The following is a 19,680-nucleotide window of genomic DNA, read 5'->3' on the forward strand; positions in this document are numbered from 1 at the left end:
GTTACAGCTGGTAAAGAGAAAACACACACATTGTATCACAAACGTCGGGTGGAAATCACCCTAAATCCATTCTGTGGAAGAATCCCAGGGAGCTCCATAATATACCCTCTCTCAGTCACAATGCAAAGTGCACTGAAGCTATATGGAGTGAGGTGGTGGTTGATTCATTACTGGTGCTGTAAGCACAGCGTTGCCAAATGTGTCGGTTGAAAATCACCCAGGGTTAGTTTTCTAAATTTATATATATATATATATATATATATATATATATATATATATATATATATATATATATATATATATATATATACTATATATATATATATATATCTATATCTATATATATATCTTTATATATATAAATATATATATAGATATATATATTATATATATATATATATATATATATATATATATATATATATATATATATATATATACTATATATAGATATATATATATATTTATTATATTATATATATATAGATATATATATGTATATATATATATATATATATATATATATATATATATATATATATATCTATATCTATATATATATTTATATATATATAATATATATATAGATATATATATATATATATATATATATATATATATATATATATAGATATATATATATATATATATATATATATATAATATATATATATATATATATATATATATTATATATATTAGTATATATATATATATAATATATATATATATATATATATATATATATATCTATATATATATATTTATATATAAATATATATATAATATAGATATTATATATATATATATATATATATATATATATATATATATATATATATATATATATATATATATATATATATATATACTATCATATATATATATTATTTATATATATAAATATATATTTTTGGGAATCTTCGAAGTTGCAAAATAAGTAAAGAGTGTCGTTACGAATTCTTATTGTATAATGAACCAGTTATATGTCAGTGACGTCATCTAAAGGGAGTGGTCTTCCGAGAATGCTTGTTCGTTTATACGTCCCTTTTTACCTCCTCTGAGAACTTTTTTTTATATAAATTTCGAAGCACTATCCGCCCAGCTATGCCGTGAAGATGATGGGTGCGTGACAACCACACGAAACTTTAAATATGGACATTTGAGGTGAGAGTTGTTGAAAACTTTTATTAATGAATTCCTTCTCAGTTTCTCGAACTATTTGAGATGACGTGTGAAGTGGCAGATAACCCTTTTCCTTCTCATGAAGAATTCATGAGAAATTATTATCATTCTGTTTTTGTGCACTTGTTGGCGAAATTTATCACTGTTCTGTTCATGAGATTTATTATTATTTTTGACATGTGTGCTAATAAGAGTTGTATCCCACTGACAGGATCTCTGTCGGTTTGTTATCCTGTCGGCCTCAGTGAGCTGAATTATTACCAGTTTTGATAATTCATATGGTGTTGAAAATGTCGAAGAGACGAATTTATTTACTGCGTGACAATTTAATTTTGTGGAATTGATATGTCGAAGTTTTGGGGAAAAGATTGCGTCTCGCTTTACTTACATTTGTGGAATTGTTCAGTTACTCGGATAATGTTTCAAACAGTCCGATTTCTAGTTCAAGTCCTGAGGAAGATGTTTTTTCTTTGTTTTTCCTCCCATTTGACTCCTTAAATCTAGCTGTCTCGGATAGTTAGTATAGTTTTTTCTTTTATGTAATTAAATATATTTTTGTGGTTCAAGGTTTAATTCAGTGACCAAATTAGCTTTTGTAAATGTCTTGTGTGTTGATTAGAGATTCTCAGTAAGTCACACTGCCATATTCAGTATTAGGGCCTCCTTTATGGTTACAGATTATTTGGTGGCAGCGGCTAAACTAGGATGTTTTCGAAGTAGACAAGTGGTTGTGTGTATTTGTAAAAAAACGGTCGGTTGTTCATTAATTTTGTGAAGGGGAAGGTGGTTTTTGGCATTTGGATTTGGGATAGGGTCAGCGATTCTGGGTTAAGCTTCGCCCCGACAGTTATGCATAATCTGTAGGCTGGAAGGTGCAATTTATTATGCTTTTGTGTGTGTGTGTGTGTTCAAAGATACCTGTCAGTAATTAAGAAATAAAGGGGGTGCTCGCTTGTGAGTAAATACACAGTAATGTGTATATTTATGATTTTCTTTCTTTCAATTTTTTTTTTTTTTTTTTTTTTTTTTACGCAGAATTCCATTTTTGCACGAGAGTCACACACTGAGGAACGTAAGTGTTCAGACAATACCTTTATTCTTGGTTGTCGTTATTGCATACTTTTGTGTGAAATCGCAACAGGTTTGGTCTGAGTGTGAGTGTGAGTGTGTTTTTTTTCTACAGACTCCATAGAGGAAACTTTGGGGAAGTGGTGGGGAGGTCCTTAGAGAGACTTAGAGTTAGCTGGCCATAAGGACAAATTGGGGAAATGTGCTTTCTTGAAGAAACACTTTATTTGGGACATGTCATTTCTAAGGAAGCTGTTAGGGTTAATGATGATAATGTTAAGGCAATTGTTGATCACCTAGTCCCTATGTCTAAGAAGCAAATCTGTTTCTTCATTGGGATGGCTGGATTCTTCAGACGTTTTTTGAAGGGCTTTTCTATTTTGTCAGCTCCCCTAACGGACGTTTTACTGGAATATGTACAGTTTGCATGGGCCGAAGCTCAGCAGTTAGCTTTTCAGAATATTAAAGATGCTTTAGAAAAGCCATCTGTGCTGAAGTTCCCAGATTTCAGTCAGCCGTTTACCCTAGTGACTGATGCCAGTCAAGATGGCATAGGCGCCTGCCTTATATAGAAATATGATGGTAAATATTATCCTATTGCTTTTTATTGTCGCAAATTTAAGACGTGAGGTAGCAATGAAAGACTGATGTCCACAATTGAAAAAAAGCTTTTGTTGTAGTTTCTAGCTTAGTTCACTTCAAGATGTTACTGGGTAACAAGTTCTTATGGATCATAAGCCGTTGTTGGATCTTTTTAATAAACCCTCCTAAGAGGGCTAGATAGTTTTTGACAATTCGAGATTTTGATGGCAACCTGAGATATATTGAGGGAAAATCTAACGTAGATGGTTCTCAGATTTGTTGTATAACTGGCGATTCCATAGAGTAGGATATTAGTTTAATAGAGCAGAAAAAAGATGAAGATGAGGTTTTAGCTTATCCCAAGGCTTTCCTTAGAGGGGAATTAGTTAGGAAAGGTTATAAGTTACCTTTTTCTGGGTTAGAGTTAGAGGGTAATTTGTTAGTTTGGGAGGTCAAACTTTAAGCTGTGAATCAGTGATCATATAGGGGATATGACACAGATTATTGTCCCAAAGAGTTTGATTCCTACAGTACTCAGGATTGTTCATTGTGAATTTGGTAGCCCACTTTTGGGGAACGAGAAGACGTAGCATGAGATACGCACAAAATATTTTAGGAAAAACATGGCCTCTTCTGTTGAAGATTTTTTTAGGTCTTACATTTGTGCAATGCTTGTAAGCCAGCGAAGATTACCTCTTGTAGGTTAGGTGCATTTCCTGTGCCGTCAAGGCCATTTCAGAGAGTCCACATGGACGTTCTTGGGAATATTTGTGAGTCTAGATACGGTCATAAATATCTGTTAGTTGTTGATGAGTTGACTAGGTTTGCTGAAATTTTTCTGTTGAAAAATAAAACCTCTGAAGAGGTAGGATCTGTCGTTACGGAACCCCGGAGGTTCTGATAACAGATAATGGGCGGGAATTTGTGAATAAGATTTCAGACTGCCTTGCAGAAGTTATGGGGATAAAAAAAAAAGTTATCATTATCCCGTCTAGACCAGAAGCTGTGTGAAAGAGCCAACAGGAAAATTTTTAGAAGCGCTTCAGATTACTGTAGGGGGTAATGACGTTAATTGGGGTCGGTATATAGTACAAGTCCGGCATAGGATTAATATTATGGTTAGTGATACAATAGGTATGTCTCCGACAGAAGCATTGTTTGGTTATCCAGCATGAGGCGCGTTTGATTTATTGTCCATTCCTGCTAATTGTGACGAGTCTTTGATCTCTACAGCCCTAGCAGAAATATTGAGTCCAAATGTTAGTTTTGCTGTTGGTTACAAAGTTTTTGTGAAAGTGAACGTCCTTGACCAGCTTAACTATAAACTAGGTCCTAAGTTTGAGGGTCCATTTCGGGTTGTTGAAATTAATACAGGTAATAGATTTTCTATCTTGGATGAGAATACAGGTCTGTCTAGGCTGATGCACATATCTAAGATTAAGAAGACAAGGTAATTGAGTTCACACGAAACTTTAAACATGGACATTAGAGGTGAGTTGTTGAACAACTTTCATTAATGAATTCCTTCTCAGTATCTCGAACTATTTGAGATGACGCGTGAAATGGCAGATAACCTTTTTCCTTCTCATGAAGAATTCATGAGAAATTATTATCATTCTGTTTTTGTGCACTTGTTGGTGAAATGTATCACTGTAACTGGAAACAACAGATATTAAGTGTCTAATTTATAGTTTTGAAGGTCGCTGAAATTAATAGTGTTACCCCCGATGTCATTTAATTCTAAGTTCAGCTGTGGTAGGAAGGGAGAAAGGGAAGGGGGTGACATGTAAAATGAACCAAAAACTACATATATTAATCCATAGTTTAGAGGTAATTGAGATGAAAGTGAGCTGGATAATATAACTGAAGCAACTGTCTTAAGAGTGAAGGGAGAGAGCGAGAAACAGAGAGATAGAGTAAGGAGATGAAATGAGAGAGGGAGAGAGAGTAGAGGGGGTTTGAGAGAGAGTTTTCCCGGGCAGCAGCGGGTAGTATATATATATATATATTGTAACATAAAAAAAAATCTCTCTCTACGGTAAGGATTTACGAGGAGAATATATCAGGAAACAGTGACAACTCACTATAACTTCAAAATGTACTTTAATAACAACTAGTAAGGAAATTAAAGTCACAAAAAAGAACATTAAACAAATTACGACGCTTTACACAAAAGCAAAGACTCGCTATACAGCACTTCATCAAGACTACTAATCACTAATCACTGCATTTTACAGTATAATACCCAAGTCACAAAGCTTTACATAACACACATATAATTCACTGTAAACATCAAAAAGTAGTGGCAACCAACGTTACATCACACAAGAAAACGTCCAAATGGATAAACAGTACATTACCATATATTCCTCAAACTTGATCACTATTATAATCACTTGTTTGTTTCAGCTCCAACGAAAATCGTCGTTTTGGGCCTTTATATACCCGACTCACGCTAGACATCCATGGACCAAATATCATTGTTTCGGTACATTATCCTTGGCGACTACCGCCTACGCCAAGCGCTACTGCCATCTGTTGTCTAGTGTACACACTTTTTTTCTATGCAAATATCAATTTTCAACCTTTTCTGCAATTTTACATTCAATAAATCAATATTCCTTTACATTCCCCCCCTTTTAACTCAGCGGCTCTCTCCTCAGTCCATTCTGAATTTTCACTCTTACAGTCTTAAACATTAGCTACTTCCATTTAGCAACTGTCGGAGACTGCCACGTCGTTGGTAACAAGCACTTTCCTTTAAATAATCAACAGATCTAGAGAGAGAATCTGCAATGACATTTTCTTTGCCTGCTATATGGTGAATATTTAGTTTGAATGGTTGCAAAAATAAAGACCATCTTAAAATTCTCTTATTGTTGTGCTTACATTTATTAATAAAGGTTAAAGGGTTGATCAGTATATACGTCTATTTCAAGTTACTGTTAAGCAAGTATATCTCAAAGTACATTAAACTCAAAATTAAACTTAAAGCTTCTTTTTTCAACAATACTGTATTTAACTGGTGGCTATTATATTTCTTTGAAAAGAAAAGTGATACAGGGTGTAAAACACCATTATGTTCCTGTAATAATACACTGCCAGCTCCTACTTCACTGGAGTCTACCTGTAACTTGAATGGTAGATTAAAGTCTGGGGATTTCAGTACTGGCATAGACATTAACATGAGCTTAAGTTTATTGAAGCATCGTCCCACATTCCTTTGACCACACAAACTTCACACTCCTTTTTTCAGCAACTCTGTTAATGGGTAGGCTACATCTGAAAGTTCTTACAAAATTTTCTGTAATACCCCACTGTTTTCCCAAAAATTTCATCACTCCACGTTTAGATGTAGGGAGGGTCAAATTCTTATGACCTCAATATGACAATCAACAGGTTTCACTTGGCCACTTCCTATTTCATGACCTAAATATTGAACTGTAGTTTTTCCAAATTCACATTTGGCAAGGTTTATCGTAACATTAAATTCTAATAACCTCTTAAAAACATCATATACTTTTTTAATGTGATCTTCCCAGGTTTCTCCAACAATAATAATGTCATCTAAATAAACAAATACACCTTCGAAATCCTTCAAGATATAATTCATCTGACGTTGGAATGTCAGAGGTGCATTACATAAACCAAATGGCATTACCTTATAATTATAAAGTCCATGGGTGTAACAAATGCAGCATATCCCTGCTGTTTTTGTCTAACTCAATTTGATAGTATCCTTTCAATAAATCAATTTTACTTAACAAAAAAGGAAACTTTGCTACATTATCATATCTTCTACTCTGGGCATAGGATATGAACTCTTTTTATAGTTACATTATTTACCTTTCGATAGTCTGTACACATTCTTGCACTTCCGTCAGGTTTGTCGACTAGAATACATGGGCTAGCCCATTCACTCAGGCTTTCCTCTGCTAGTCCGTGTTTCAGTAAATAAGCAACTTTTCGGTCTTTAACTGTTGTTGTTGCCTCGGCGACATTCTGTATGGACGCTGACTTATTGGAGTCTCTTCTCTCAACCTGATTTTATGTTGTACTCCTTTTATCCTTTTAGGATGGTCTGAAAATAGATCTGAAAAGTTTTGAATTAGCACTTTAAATCATGCTGCTGTTCATCAGATAAATGAATACATAACTTCCTAAATTTTTCATCATCACTCAATAATCTGTATTTTTTAATCTAAGTTCAATTTCTTCTTCAACGTCTTTTTCATCATCCTCTTTTTGCAATTGACAACACTCCACTGGATTCGTTATACTTCTTTAATTTGTTAATATGGAAAGTTTTTAACTTTCCTCCGTCCTGTAGGAAATTGAATTCGATAATTAACATCACTTTCTTTTTCCTTCACCGTGCAAGGTCCTATATACTTCTGGTTAAAACCTTACCAGCTGTAGGGAGATACACTAGAACCTTATCTCCTATGTCGAGTTCACGTTTTGCAGCCTTTTTGTCGTAATTTCTTTTCATCTCTTCTTGTACTACTTTAAGATTCTCATGTGCTACTTTCCATATTTTCTTTATTTTTTCCTTCATTTCTTTGTAACGTGCTAGAATCCTTCTCATCTGAAATCAACTGATTCTTTATCACCTCCATGGGTGACCTTACCTGATGGACATATACTAACTGAAAAGGAGAATAACCCCAACGATGAATGTACGCTATCACGAACGGCAAATAGCAACATTGGTATGTAGACATCCCATTCCTTTTTCATTTTCACAACAGTACGTGCGAAGCATGGTTTTGAAGGTTCTATGAAATCGTTCGACCACTCCTTGGCTCTGTGGTGATAAGGAGACGATAAACAATGCTTAATATTCTGACAGGCTAAAAATGAGGTAAAACTTTCTAGACGTAAAGTTGTTCCTGGTCGGTTTGAACTTCTTTTGGCAAACCACCAGCGAGAAGAACTTGTTAAGCGCTTCAATTATCTTATCAGCACTCACTGTTCTTAAAGGAATAGCCTCTGGAAATCTGGTAGCACTACACATAATTGTCAGCAAATACTCGTTACCTTTGCTAGACCTAGCAGAGGTCCTACACAATCCAAAACCAGTTTCTCAAAGGGTTCTCCTGGAACTTCAATGGGTTGCAATGGCATCACCTTAGGGTCATGTTGAGCTTTACCTACTTTTTTTGACATAAATCACAATTTTTACAATATTCACTACAATCTTTCCGCATCTTAGGCCAAAAAAGGCCAAAAAAATACCTTAATAATTTCTCATAAGTTTTGTTTATACCTAAATGACCAGAATAACTACAGTCATGAGCAATACCTAGAACAAAATTCCTATAACTACTTGGAATGACCACTTGTTCTACAACATCATTAACATTTCTACTCGTGAACTTCCTCATTAGGATTCCATCCTTTAAAATTTAAAAAGTAACACTTGCCTTCCTTCTCGATATCATTTATATCAACAAGGGCATTATCTCTTATTACCTTCAAATATCATCTTCAATTTGAGATTTAACAAATTCTTCCTTATTAACTTTCAGCATTCGCAAAGGAGTACTGACTTTACTTACTGTAGTGTTTCCGGACTATCTTTAAACAAGTTTTGTAAATCCAAACCGTCGTCATCATTTACCTTTCCTTCGCACTCTTACTTCTTGTAGTACTGCACAAGCAGGAAATAAGTTTGGAAATGTACATTCAACTTCTGTAATAAATAAGAAGAAGGGTTTTTTAAAGGGTTTTTCTGTCAAAATTGGATTACTGCTACCAAAAACTTTGTCCTCCACATACATCATTTCCAAGAATTAACTCTACTCCTGACACTGGGATTTCTCTCACCAAAGCAATTTTAACATATCCCGAAATTAACGGAGTTTCTAATCTTACTTCTACTAATGGAGCTGAAAACTCAGGTCCAAAACCCACGCAGAAGTACATACTCTCCAGTATCCTTTCCACTGGTCATACATATTTTTATCATTACAGAACTGTACCGCTCCGGTATCTCTTAAACCACCTTATTTCCTTTTTTCAAAACACAAGGGAAAGGTGTAACCAACCATCTCCCATAAAGGGTCATACAATTCGTACCTTTGGATGTGACTTCTCATTCAGGTAGTCTCCACTCCATTTCCTTTTTACAATATCCTCAATACAACCAACATTACTAACATTTTGAACATCATTGTTACCTATTTGGTAACCTATATTCTCATCAACATCACATATATTATTACTGTCGATGCTATCGTTACAATACCTCTTACCTGGCCTAAGGGGAGAAGCAAACAAACAGGACCTCTGTCACCACATGCTTGTGGTTGATTCAACAATGCAATGGTATTTTCAGGTTTATGATCATCCTTAAAATGTACAGGTTTATCTTTAACTTTATTTACCACTTGAATTGGACGGTTTATTGTGCGATGTGGACAACTCCTACTGATGTGTCCTGGTTTGCCACAACTGAAACATACAAAATCTCTAAAATTTTCGCCTATATTTTGGTAACTAGGTGTAAACTGATCATTTACACTGTATCCTGCGTTTCCAGCACTAACACTAGGACCAGAATATATTGACTTGCCCCTCTAACTACCTCTATTAAAGGATTTATTATAGACTCCACGAGATGATACCTGTGAACTCGTAGTCTTACCTTGTGCCTTGTAATTTTGCTGCTCTTCCCCCAAACTCTGCTCCTTCCAATTTTAGGAGTGACGTCAGTATTATATAGCTTATGGGTCAATGCATAATTATCAGACAATCTAGTGGCTTCATCCACATTATCTACATCACGTTCATCCAAATATGTTTTAATAAGTGGATTAATACCATCCTTGAACTGCTCAAGCAGATAAGTTCCTGAAGTTTACCGAAATCACCATTAACCTCTCGGGCATTCATCCACCTATCATACCCACAGGCGTTGTTCCCGTGCATACTCCATATGAGTGCGACTGTCTCTTTTTATCCAGCTTCTGAACTTCTCTCTATACCTCTCTGGCAACCATTCATAAGCCTTCAAACTTCAGATTTAACTCTCTCATATCCTTGGAATCATCTAAAGATAAGGCAGCAAATACTTCCCTAGCCTTTCCTCGAAGGAGTTTAACCAACGTGCTCCATGACGTTCTCGGCATTCACGCTGTTCTGCCACTTTCTCAATTGTAAAAAAATGCATTCCACTTCTTTTTCAACAAAAATTGGTACACTTTTTTACTGCATTGTCTATTCTAAAAGATTTTGGTATTTCTCTGGACTTTTTCTTCTACTTCAAGTTTCTTCATCTCTAGCTCTATCCTCTTTTGCTCAACCTCTTTCTCAGCTTCTATCTTCTTTTGCTCAACCTCAATCTTCTTTTGCTCAACCTCTTTATCACTTCTACTTCCTAAACTTTTCAGCTCTCCTCATTTTCTAACTTCTTTATTCAACGCTTTCTCATTCTCTAATTCTAACTATTTGCAAATGAATCTGCATCTGCTCAACACTCATCCCTTCATAAAAAAGTTTGGACTTTCTTGGTTTAACCTTGCGTGACTTGGTTTTTTCACGTACGGCTTTGGCGGCCCCTTCCTCTTCACTTGCACTCACCCTCTGTATTATTCTCACTAGCGCTTTGCTGGCTATCATTTTTTCCTCTTCCCAACTCATTAGTAACAACCCTTCCTTATCAGACAAAATGCCTAAAGTCATTAGCGCCTCACTTACTTATTTGAGATTTCTTGCTTCCTTTCAGATTCTGATACTTCTACTTATAGTACCTAGCTAGAACAATCCAGTCTATTTTAGTTATACCTTCTAACTTTTCACTACTAGGACTACGTATGAAATCTTTCAAATCAAAACATCTTTAATACCTGCTCAAAATAACACAGCAAGACAAATATTATAGCACTAACACTATCACAACTCTCCCCCTCTCTAAAGTACATGGAAGTACTGAAAAGCAATTAACAGTAGGGATACGCCAAGTTATGGTCGAATACGCTCGACATGAATAAAGCAACAATTAATAAGGATAACGTTCGGGTTTCGTTCGATAGAATACACTGAGTATGGATATGTTCGAGTTTCGTTCGATAGAATGAGAAACAAAAAACTGATAGGAACGTTCGGGTTTCGTTCGACAGGCCCCCACCTAACACCCCCGTAACATAAAAAAAAAAAAAATCTCTCTCTACGGTAAGGATTACGAGGAGATATATCAGGAAACAGTGACAACTCACTATAACTTAAAATGTACTTTAATAACAACTATAAGGAAAATTAAAGTCACAAACAGAACATTAAACAAATTACGGACGCTTTACACAAAAGCAAAGACTCGCTATACAGCACGTTCATCAGATACTAATCACTAAGTCACTGCATTTTACAGTATAATACCCAAGTCACAAAGCTTTACATCAACACAACATATAATTCACTGTACATCAAAAAGTTAGTGGCAACCAACGTTACATCACACAAGAAAACGTCCAAATGGATAAAACAGTACATTACCATATATTCCTCAAAACTTGATACACTATTATAATCACTTGTTTGTTTCAGCTCCAACGAAAATCGTCGTTTTGGGCCTTTATTATACCCGACTCACGCTAGACATCCATGGACCAAATATCATTGTTTCGGTACATTATCCTTGGCGACTACCGCCTACGCCAAGCGCTACTACTGCCATCTGTTGTCTAGTGTACACACTTTTTTTCTATGCAAATATCAATTTTCAACTTTTCTGCAATTTTACATTCAATAAATCAATATTCCTTTACAATATATATATATTTATATATATATATATATATGATAAAATATCTGTTTGTTTGTATGAATGCTATATGAATCCACATGTCTTGAATGATTTTGATGAGATTTGAAGTATATGTCAATATCAAACAAGGAAACAGTTATGGTTAAAACAAAATTAAAATCAGAGCACTGAAGGAGCTGAAATGTAAGAATTACCAAAAACAGTAGATGTGTTTAATCCACAGTTTTTGAGGTTGCTGAGAAGAATAGTGACACTCCTGATATCCTTTAAGTACAGGTTCATCCCTAGGGAGAGGTGTGAGAAGGGGGTGGAAAGGGGTGACATAAAAATTACAGTTACAGAAAACAAAAGATATTAGTGTGTAATCGATAGTTTTTGGCATAGGGACACTCCTGTCCCTTCAAGTCCCAAGTTCAAGCCCCTGATAGGAAAGGGAAGCGATAAGGAGGATGGGGGATGGACATTTAAAAAATAGAAAAACAACGATGTTAGTGTCTATCCATAGTTTTAAAGGTCATTGAGATGATGGCCTTTAAGTCCAAGTTCAGCCCGATAGGAAGGGGCTGAGAAGGGGCTGGGAAGAGTTGTAACATGTAAAAATAACCGAAATCAACAGCTATTAGTGACCAATCTATAGTTTTCAAGGTTACTGAGATACATGTAAAACATACAAAAAAATAAAGGTATTAGTGTCTAATCCATAGTCTGAGGTCACTGAGATGAGTAGTGACATTCTCAATGCCCATTAAGTTCAAGTTCACTGGGCTGTGGCAGCTTGGTCAGCTAGTTTATATATAAAGATAAATGCTACAAAGGAAAAGTGAAACAACGAAGTGGTTGTTAGGCCTTTCGACGCAATGGTCCTTTACTATCAGGCTAGTAAAGACCATTGAGTCAAAAGGCCTAGCAACCACTCTGTTATGTTACTTTTTCCTTTATTTATACATTCATCATGTTCCATATCTTCGACATTCAATTATACATACATACACAAACACGCACATATATAAGTATATATATATATATATATATATATATATATATATATATATATATATATATATATTGTAACGGTCCTTTTCCTCCGTTACTAAAAATTAAATAACTTTCTTACCAAACTCTGTTCACAACAAGAAACTAAGTCCACAAGTCAGTAATAGCTCTCAAATATTATCAAAGTGCAAAAATTAATTCTTCATGGGGAAAACGAAACACCACAAAAATACTTAAATTTAATACAAAAATATCTAGACAGAAGTTATTCCTGAACCTCGGAATACATATATTATTGAAAACCAATCACCCTGAAATATTTATAAAACAACACACTAACCCAATTAAGATAGGAAAAAGCAAAGATACATCCACAAAGAGAAGGGGGCTCAGACAGGAGAAGGCATACGGAAAGCAAGAATAACCTATCAAATACAAACTAAACCCTAGCGGTGGTTTCCCTCCTCTTAAACACTGGAGCTGTGGCCGTGATCTCCTTAATTATATATAGGTATTTCTGTCCTCCGTAACACTGGAGTTATAGTCGTGATCTTTGTAGTTACTTATATGCCTCTGCGTCCAGAGACAAAAGTGAAGTGACAAAGTGATATTCCACAGGATTCAGCGATCCTACGTCCTCGAGGATGATCCTCCAAAAAACCCGGGACGTCCAAATCAAACCAGAGCCAAGGGCATCACAAAGATCGCCTGAACATTCCAAAAATATTAATCACTTATACCTTGGCTAAGCGAGAGCCCCTCGACATTTACTGAGCCGAAGGTGAGGCAGGATGAAGCGTAAATCCTTCAAGAATAATCATAAATCCAAGTAGGCGATACGTAGCAAATCCAAGTCACCAGGAGTAATAAGGCTCAGAGATCAACTGACTCCTTCAGTCCAAACAATCTCCGACCCAGCCGCGGTGACAGCACCACTCGCTCACAAATATATGGAAAGACAGAATGGTCATTAGTGGCAATTACCAAACAAGACAAACCACCGGGGAGGAGGAAAACTAAACTAAATGATAACAATAAAATTCATATACATAACAAAAACCAGAATAATAAAATAGCTAAGAATAAAATATCACAACAAAGTGACACCTCCTCTCCCAAAAGAAAAAAAAATATACATATATTTTTTTTTTACAGTAAATAACTTAGTATACTTGAAAAAAAAAAAAAAAACTAAATAGTCATTAAAAAGACTCACAAGCCAAACACAAGGTTTTATACAACCCTGCAAAAAACAAAACAAAGGTATGAATGTAAAAATAATAAACTTACAAAACCTGATATCCAACAGGAGGGGTGGCAAAGGAACAAGGATGCAGCTCACAATGGCATCAAAATTAACAAAATATCATTAATACAATGGAAAATCTACAACACAAAAAACCTCAAAAACCATCGCCAAACACATTGTTAACCCAAGAGCTTCAAACTCTCACACACGTATATTATTAAGAGCTACACTGCTCTAATCCGGATTCCATAGAACTGTTCATAGGCCATAATTTATTTACACACACTCAACGTTGTTTCACTTTGTTTCAAATCGCTCATTGCAACAATGTTCAGCGAACAATAGTCCTGTCTATATCACAGTGACAACAACTATTTTCACTATAAAAGTGTCCTACCGAATACATACACTAACACTGACAACACAGAGAAACCAACACAGTTTTTCCCCTGCCCAATCCCAAACACACAAAATTTCGTGAAGCGTAATTATGCCTGAAAACCAAGAATGCCCGGATTAGTAGCTGTACGCTAACAATGTAGATTCTCCGATTATATCCTAATCACCAAATTTAATCACCTCACCGTATTACCACCTGCGCCAAAGACCAACAATACCAGCATCATTGTATACCAACATCATTGTATACCACACTTTTCAGTAACTATTTTTACGATTAACACATTTGTATCCTATAACACTCAATTCCATCATGCATTATAAGCACTTCAACCTTCATTAAAATAAACATTGCCACAAATATGACACCGATTAGCACTTTCTATCTTCACCTATGGCCTTGATTAGACTATTCTTAATTTTATAACCCTAGGCATTTACAGAACTCCTGTAAAGGAAAATATAATTATACATATATGTTACACTCTCCTCTACTTTTACAATACAAACCTAAGCACCTACTTCAACAGTACACACACCGTAACCAGACGATACAGATACTACCTTAATATCCGCATAGCCCTCTGCAAGAATCCTTCCCTACTCAACGCTGCGAGAGAGAGCATCGGCCACAACGTTGTCTTTTCCCGGGACATGAGTGAATTCTAGATTCCATTCCTGCAACATGAGGCTCCAACGCATCAGACGTTGGTTTTTATTTTTGTATCTGTTGATGAAGGTCAAAGGGTTATGGTCAGTCATAATCTTATAGGAGTTCCTGTGGAAGAAAAGATAGATGGAAAATTATTAATAGCCAGAATGAGTGCGAGTGTCCTTCTCGACCGTCGAATACTTTCGTTGAGCGGAATTCAATTTCTTCGAAAAGAACGCGAACCGGGTGAGAAACGCTTGCTCGTCGTTCTGTAGTAAGACCGCTCCGACACCGACATCACTTGCGTCAGTGGCAAGCGAAAAAGGCAGGTCGAAATCCGGAGCCCTTAAAACGGGGAAACTAAGAAGCACAACCTTTTAAACACTCAAATGCCCTTTGCGTTTCAGGAGTCCAATTAAAAGGAACAGTTTTCTTCAACAAATTAGTGAGCGGATCAGCGATGTCAGAAAAATTCCTTACAAATTTACGATAATAACCAACTAGACCCAGGAATTTTCTGACATCCTTTCGACACTTTTGATGGAAATGTTTTCTCAATGGCTCTTCTACATTGGCTTGTTTAGGCGCCACCTTACGTCACCAACCTCATGACCTAAATAGCTTACCTTCGCTTTGACAAATTCACTTTTTTTTCAAATTAATTACCAATCGCCGGCTTTTTTAAGACCTCAAATAAAGCCCTCAAATACGCTTTTAGATGCGTTTCCCAGTCATCGCTATAAATTACGATATCATCAATATACACAACGCAACCTTCCAAACCATAAACCAGTGTGTTTCATTAACGTTGAAACGTAGCCGCAGCGTCTTCATGCCGAACGGCATTACACGGCATTGAAATAACCCTTGTGGAGTCACAAAAGCAGACAAGGCCCTGGCTCGTTTTGATAAAGGAACTTGCCATACCCTTTAGCAAGTCAAATTTACTAATAAACTTTGATTTTCCCATGCGATCAATACAATCCTCAATACGAGGCAAGGGATAACAATCGGTCTGCGTGACTTCATTGACTTTCCTATAGTCAAAACACAAACGAAAATCTCCATCAGGTTTTTTCACTAACACTACCTTAGTTTTAAAGGGGTTTAACCTATAAGGGGACTGCTTTATTGGTGTGGCATTCCCAACGTCCACGTCATGTTCCAAAATAGACGTACGACCGGTACGTCTGAAACAATTCTTTGTAACCATAACCAATTTTCTTAAAGACCTTAGTTTCTCGCTACTGAGATGAGAGACCAAACCATCAAATTTCTCCAAATAATTCTTATTACTCGACATGCAAATTTCATTATCACAATTATCATCTGAAAAGGAATAAAGATTATTATTATTTGAAACATCGTCCGTAATAGTGGCTATTGGAATAACTTTCTCTTCTTCCCTTATATGCTTTTAAACATGTTCACATGACACAATTGGAAAGGCTTCCTTCTTTCCGGAGTTTCAACCAAATAATTTACCTCACTAACTTTCTTCAAATTTTCCATGGTCCAGAGAATGGAGCTTTCAAAGAATTACCGGCAACGGCAAAAGTACCAAAACCCTATCGCCTACTGCGAAATTACGCACTTTAGCCTTTCTATCAAAAAAGTATTTCATCATTTTTTGACTACACAATAAATTTTCTCGGGCAAATTTCCAAGCCTTCGACAATTTGTCACCCAAGTTTGTCACATAATCCAACAAACTGATGTCTGGGATATCACCTTCCCAAGATTCCCTTACCACATCAAGAGGACCACGCACACAATGTCCAAAGACCAAATCAAAAGGTGACAAACCTAAGGACTGACTTGGAGCTGACCGAAAAGCAAATAATAAATAAGGCAATTCCTTGTCCCAGTTTCCCCCCCCCCCCCCCCCCGGGGGAAAAAAAATAAATTCCCATGAGTTAAACAATATTTCTTTATCATTGACTTCAGGGTCTGATGGAATCTCTCAAGGGCACCCTGACTTTCTGGATGATATGGGGAAGAAGTCACATGTCTAATGCCCAATTCATTCATCTTACCTTTGAAATATTTACTAACAAAATTAGTCCCACAGTCTGACTGAACGACCTTGGGCATCCAAACCTAGTAAAAAAGTTGGTTAGTACTTCTACAATTTTTTCACTCTTAATTGTACGGAGGGGAATAGCTTCAGGATAACGAGACATTTTATCCATTATAGTGAAAATATACTCATTCCCACTACGAGTCCTCGGTAACGGACCAACAACATCGATAATTACCTCTTTGAAAGGCTCGGAAACCACAGGGATGGGGCACAAAGGAGCTTTAGGAACAGGTTGATTCGGCTTACCGACTTTCTGGCACACATCGCAACTATTAACAAACTTCTTAACGTCTGCTTTCAACTTGGGCCAGAAATAGTTCGCGAAGAAGTTTGCTAGTCGTCTTATAAACACCAAAAGTCCAGCCAAACCACTTTTCATGAGCCAACGACATCAAAGCATTTCTGTAAATATAAGGGACCATTATTTGTCTTAATATTTCATGTTCCGAGTTACCAGCCTCCATCGGCCTACTCACCCTATACAAATATTCTTAATAATTCTAAATTTAGGTACAGTCAAGTCCGACTCTTCGCCTGACTCTATGGGTAGGTCACGAAATTCATTTTTCTGGGCTTTAACAAGCTCTTCCACAGTCCAATTCGGATGATCCCTCAAAATAATATTGATATCTCCTACAATATTATTACTACGTTCCAAACTACTCAAATCTACATCAGTTGCAACGTCAACAACTCTAGCACTAGAACGCGTAACTACTGCTACTTCTGGATTGATCAAAATTGGACAAGTCTTATTCTTAAAAGCCACGTCATTCCCCAAAACAATATCAACCTCTTTGACAGGAAACTTATTTACTACTGCCAATTTCAAAATTCCTGAAAAAGAAGGACATTTCAAATTAAAATTTCCAATGGGGTAAGACTCGACTGAATCAGGAAAACCAGACAGCAAAACAAACTCTTTATAATCAAAGCCAAATCTTTAAGGTAACGCATCCCGTAAGATCAAGGACTGGGCCGCCCCAGTATCCCGCAAAATCCTTACTTCCTTTTCAATGGGTGAATTGACCGAAGACACTTTCCCACTAGACAGATACCTCTCAAAACAGTCTGATAGTCATTGGTCACGGTTGGTCTGGTCGGGACAGGATCTCTTTCTTTTTCTACCGACTCCCATCACCGGTCTTCCTCTAGCCTGCAATGATTTTTTTAAAGCAAAGCAAGAACTCTTCAAATGCCCTTTCTTATTACTAAAAAACACGTTACCTTCTTTTTCCACTCTGGATCATGGGAACCATAACCTCTCTTATCATTATAAGCAGAGAAACTTTTATCACTATTAACAGGTTCCTGTGCCCTGAATTTATTCTTATTATTATGATTAGGCCGAATAAACGTCTTACTCTTATTATAACCACCTCGACCTGTCCTATCCCATTTCGGTTCTACACTTGTCCCTGATGCTCCTAAACCTCACTCTTTGTGTGACAAATAATATTCATCGCTAGCAATAGCGGCTTCCTGTAAAAGTGTCAATTTTCAGTTCCTCAAGGTGAACCTTTAACTTATCTGATACACACCTCTTGAATTCTTCTACAAATAACAATTCTTTTAATTTTTCCATGTCATCCACCTCTTTCGATTTAAACCAGTCTTCGGCAAATTGTCTTTTTCCCCTCGCGAACTTTACAAAGGTTTGGTCACTACCCTTCTGCAAATTTCTGAGCCTTTGCCTGTAGGCTTCCGGAACCAGCTCGTATGCTTTCAACACGATAGCCTTAACATTTTCGTAATCTGATGACAAAGTTTCATCCAAAGTTACATAAACCTTTTGAGCCCTTCCTACAAGTTTACTCTTGTATTGAGAGTGGTTCCCCCAGTCATTCCTGGGGCCACTGCAATTTGGCCGCAATCCTCTCAAATGACACAAAAAATTCCACAAACATTATTCTCTTGGAAACACGGCACAAACTTAAGGGCCTGCCCCAAATTAATGGCAGGCGTTACCAAACTACTCGGGGAGGAAAGGAGGGGAAGAGGGAGCTGCATTTTCGCATCTCTCTCTCAAACATTCTCTCTCTCTCTCTCTCCTCAGCCTTAAATCTCTCCAAGTTAAATTCTAAAGTTTTTTAATTCAATTTGTTAGACAATACCTCTACAGACACCTCAGTCTTGGGTGTTAATACCTCACCCTTTTTAACCAGACTGACATAATCATAAACCTGGATTAACAATAAGCCTTTTCTAATGGATACATCATACTCCAACTCCAAATGTTGAGCTACTTGCTCCAATTCACTTTCTGTCAAGCTCCGCAAGCCTTGCTTGCCACCCCCCTCTCCAGAACAGGAGATCTAACACATTAACTGTCGACATTGTTTTAAACAAACTAACTAAATATAAGCAAACTCCCAACAAAACCAAACACGAGGAGGTGTAAAAATGTTGTTTTTAGAGAAAACCAAGCCCCCAGAATTAACTTTGCACTTAGTGAACAGACAGGAACGTAAAATCCTGTCACGGTCGCCAATTTGTAACGGTCCTTTTCCTCCGTTTACTAAAAATTAAATAACTTTCTTACCAACTCTGTTTCACAACAAGAAACTAAGTCCACAATCAGTGGAATAGCTCTCAAATATTATCAAAGTGCAAAATTAATTCATGGGGAAAACGAAACACCACAAAAATACTTAAATTTAATACAAAAATATCTAGACAGAAGTTATTCCTGAACCTCGGAA

The sequence above is a fragment of the Macrobrachium nipponense genome, chromosome 10, assembly GCF_015104395.2.
Source record: "Macrobrachium nipponense isolate FS-2020 chromosome 10, ASM1510439v2, whole genome shotgun sequence".
Taxonomy (NCBI): domain Eukaryota; kingdom Metazoa; phylum Arthropoda; class Malacostraca; order Decapoda; family Palaemonidae; genus Macrobrachium; species Macrobrachium nipponense.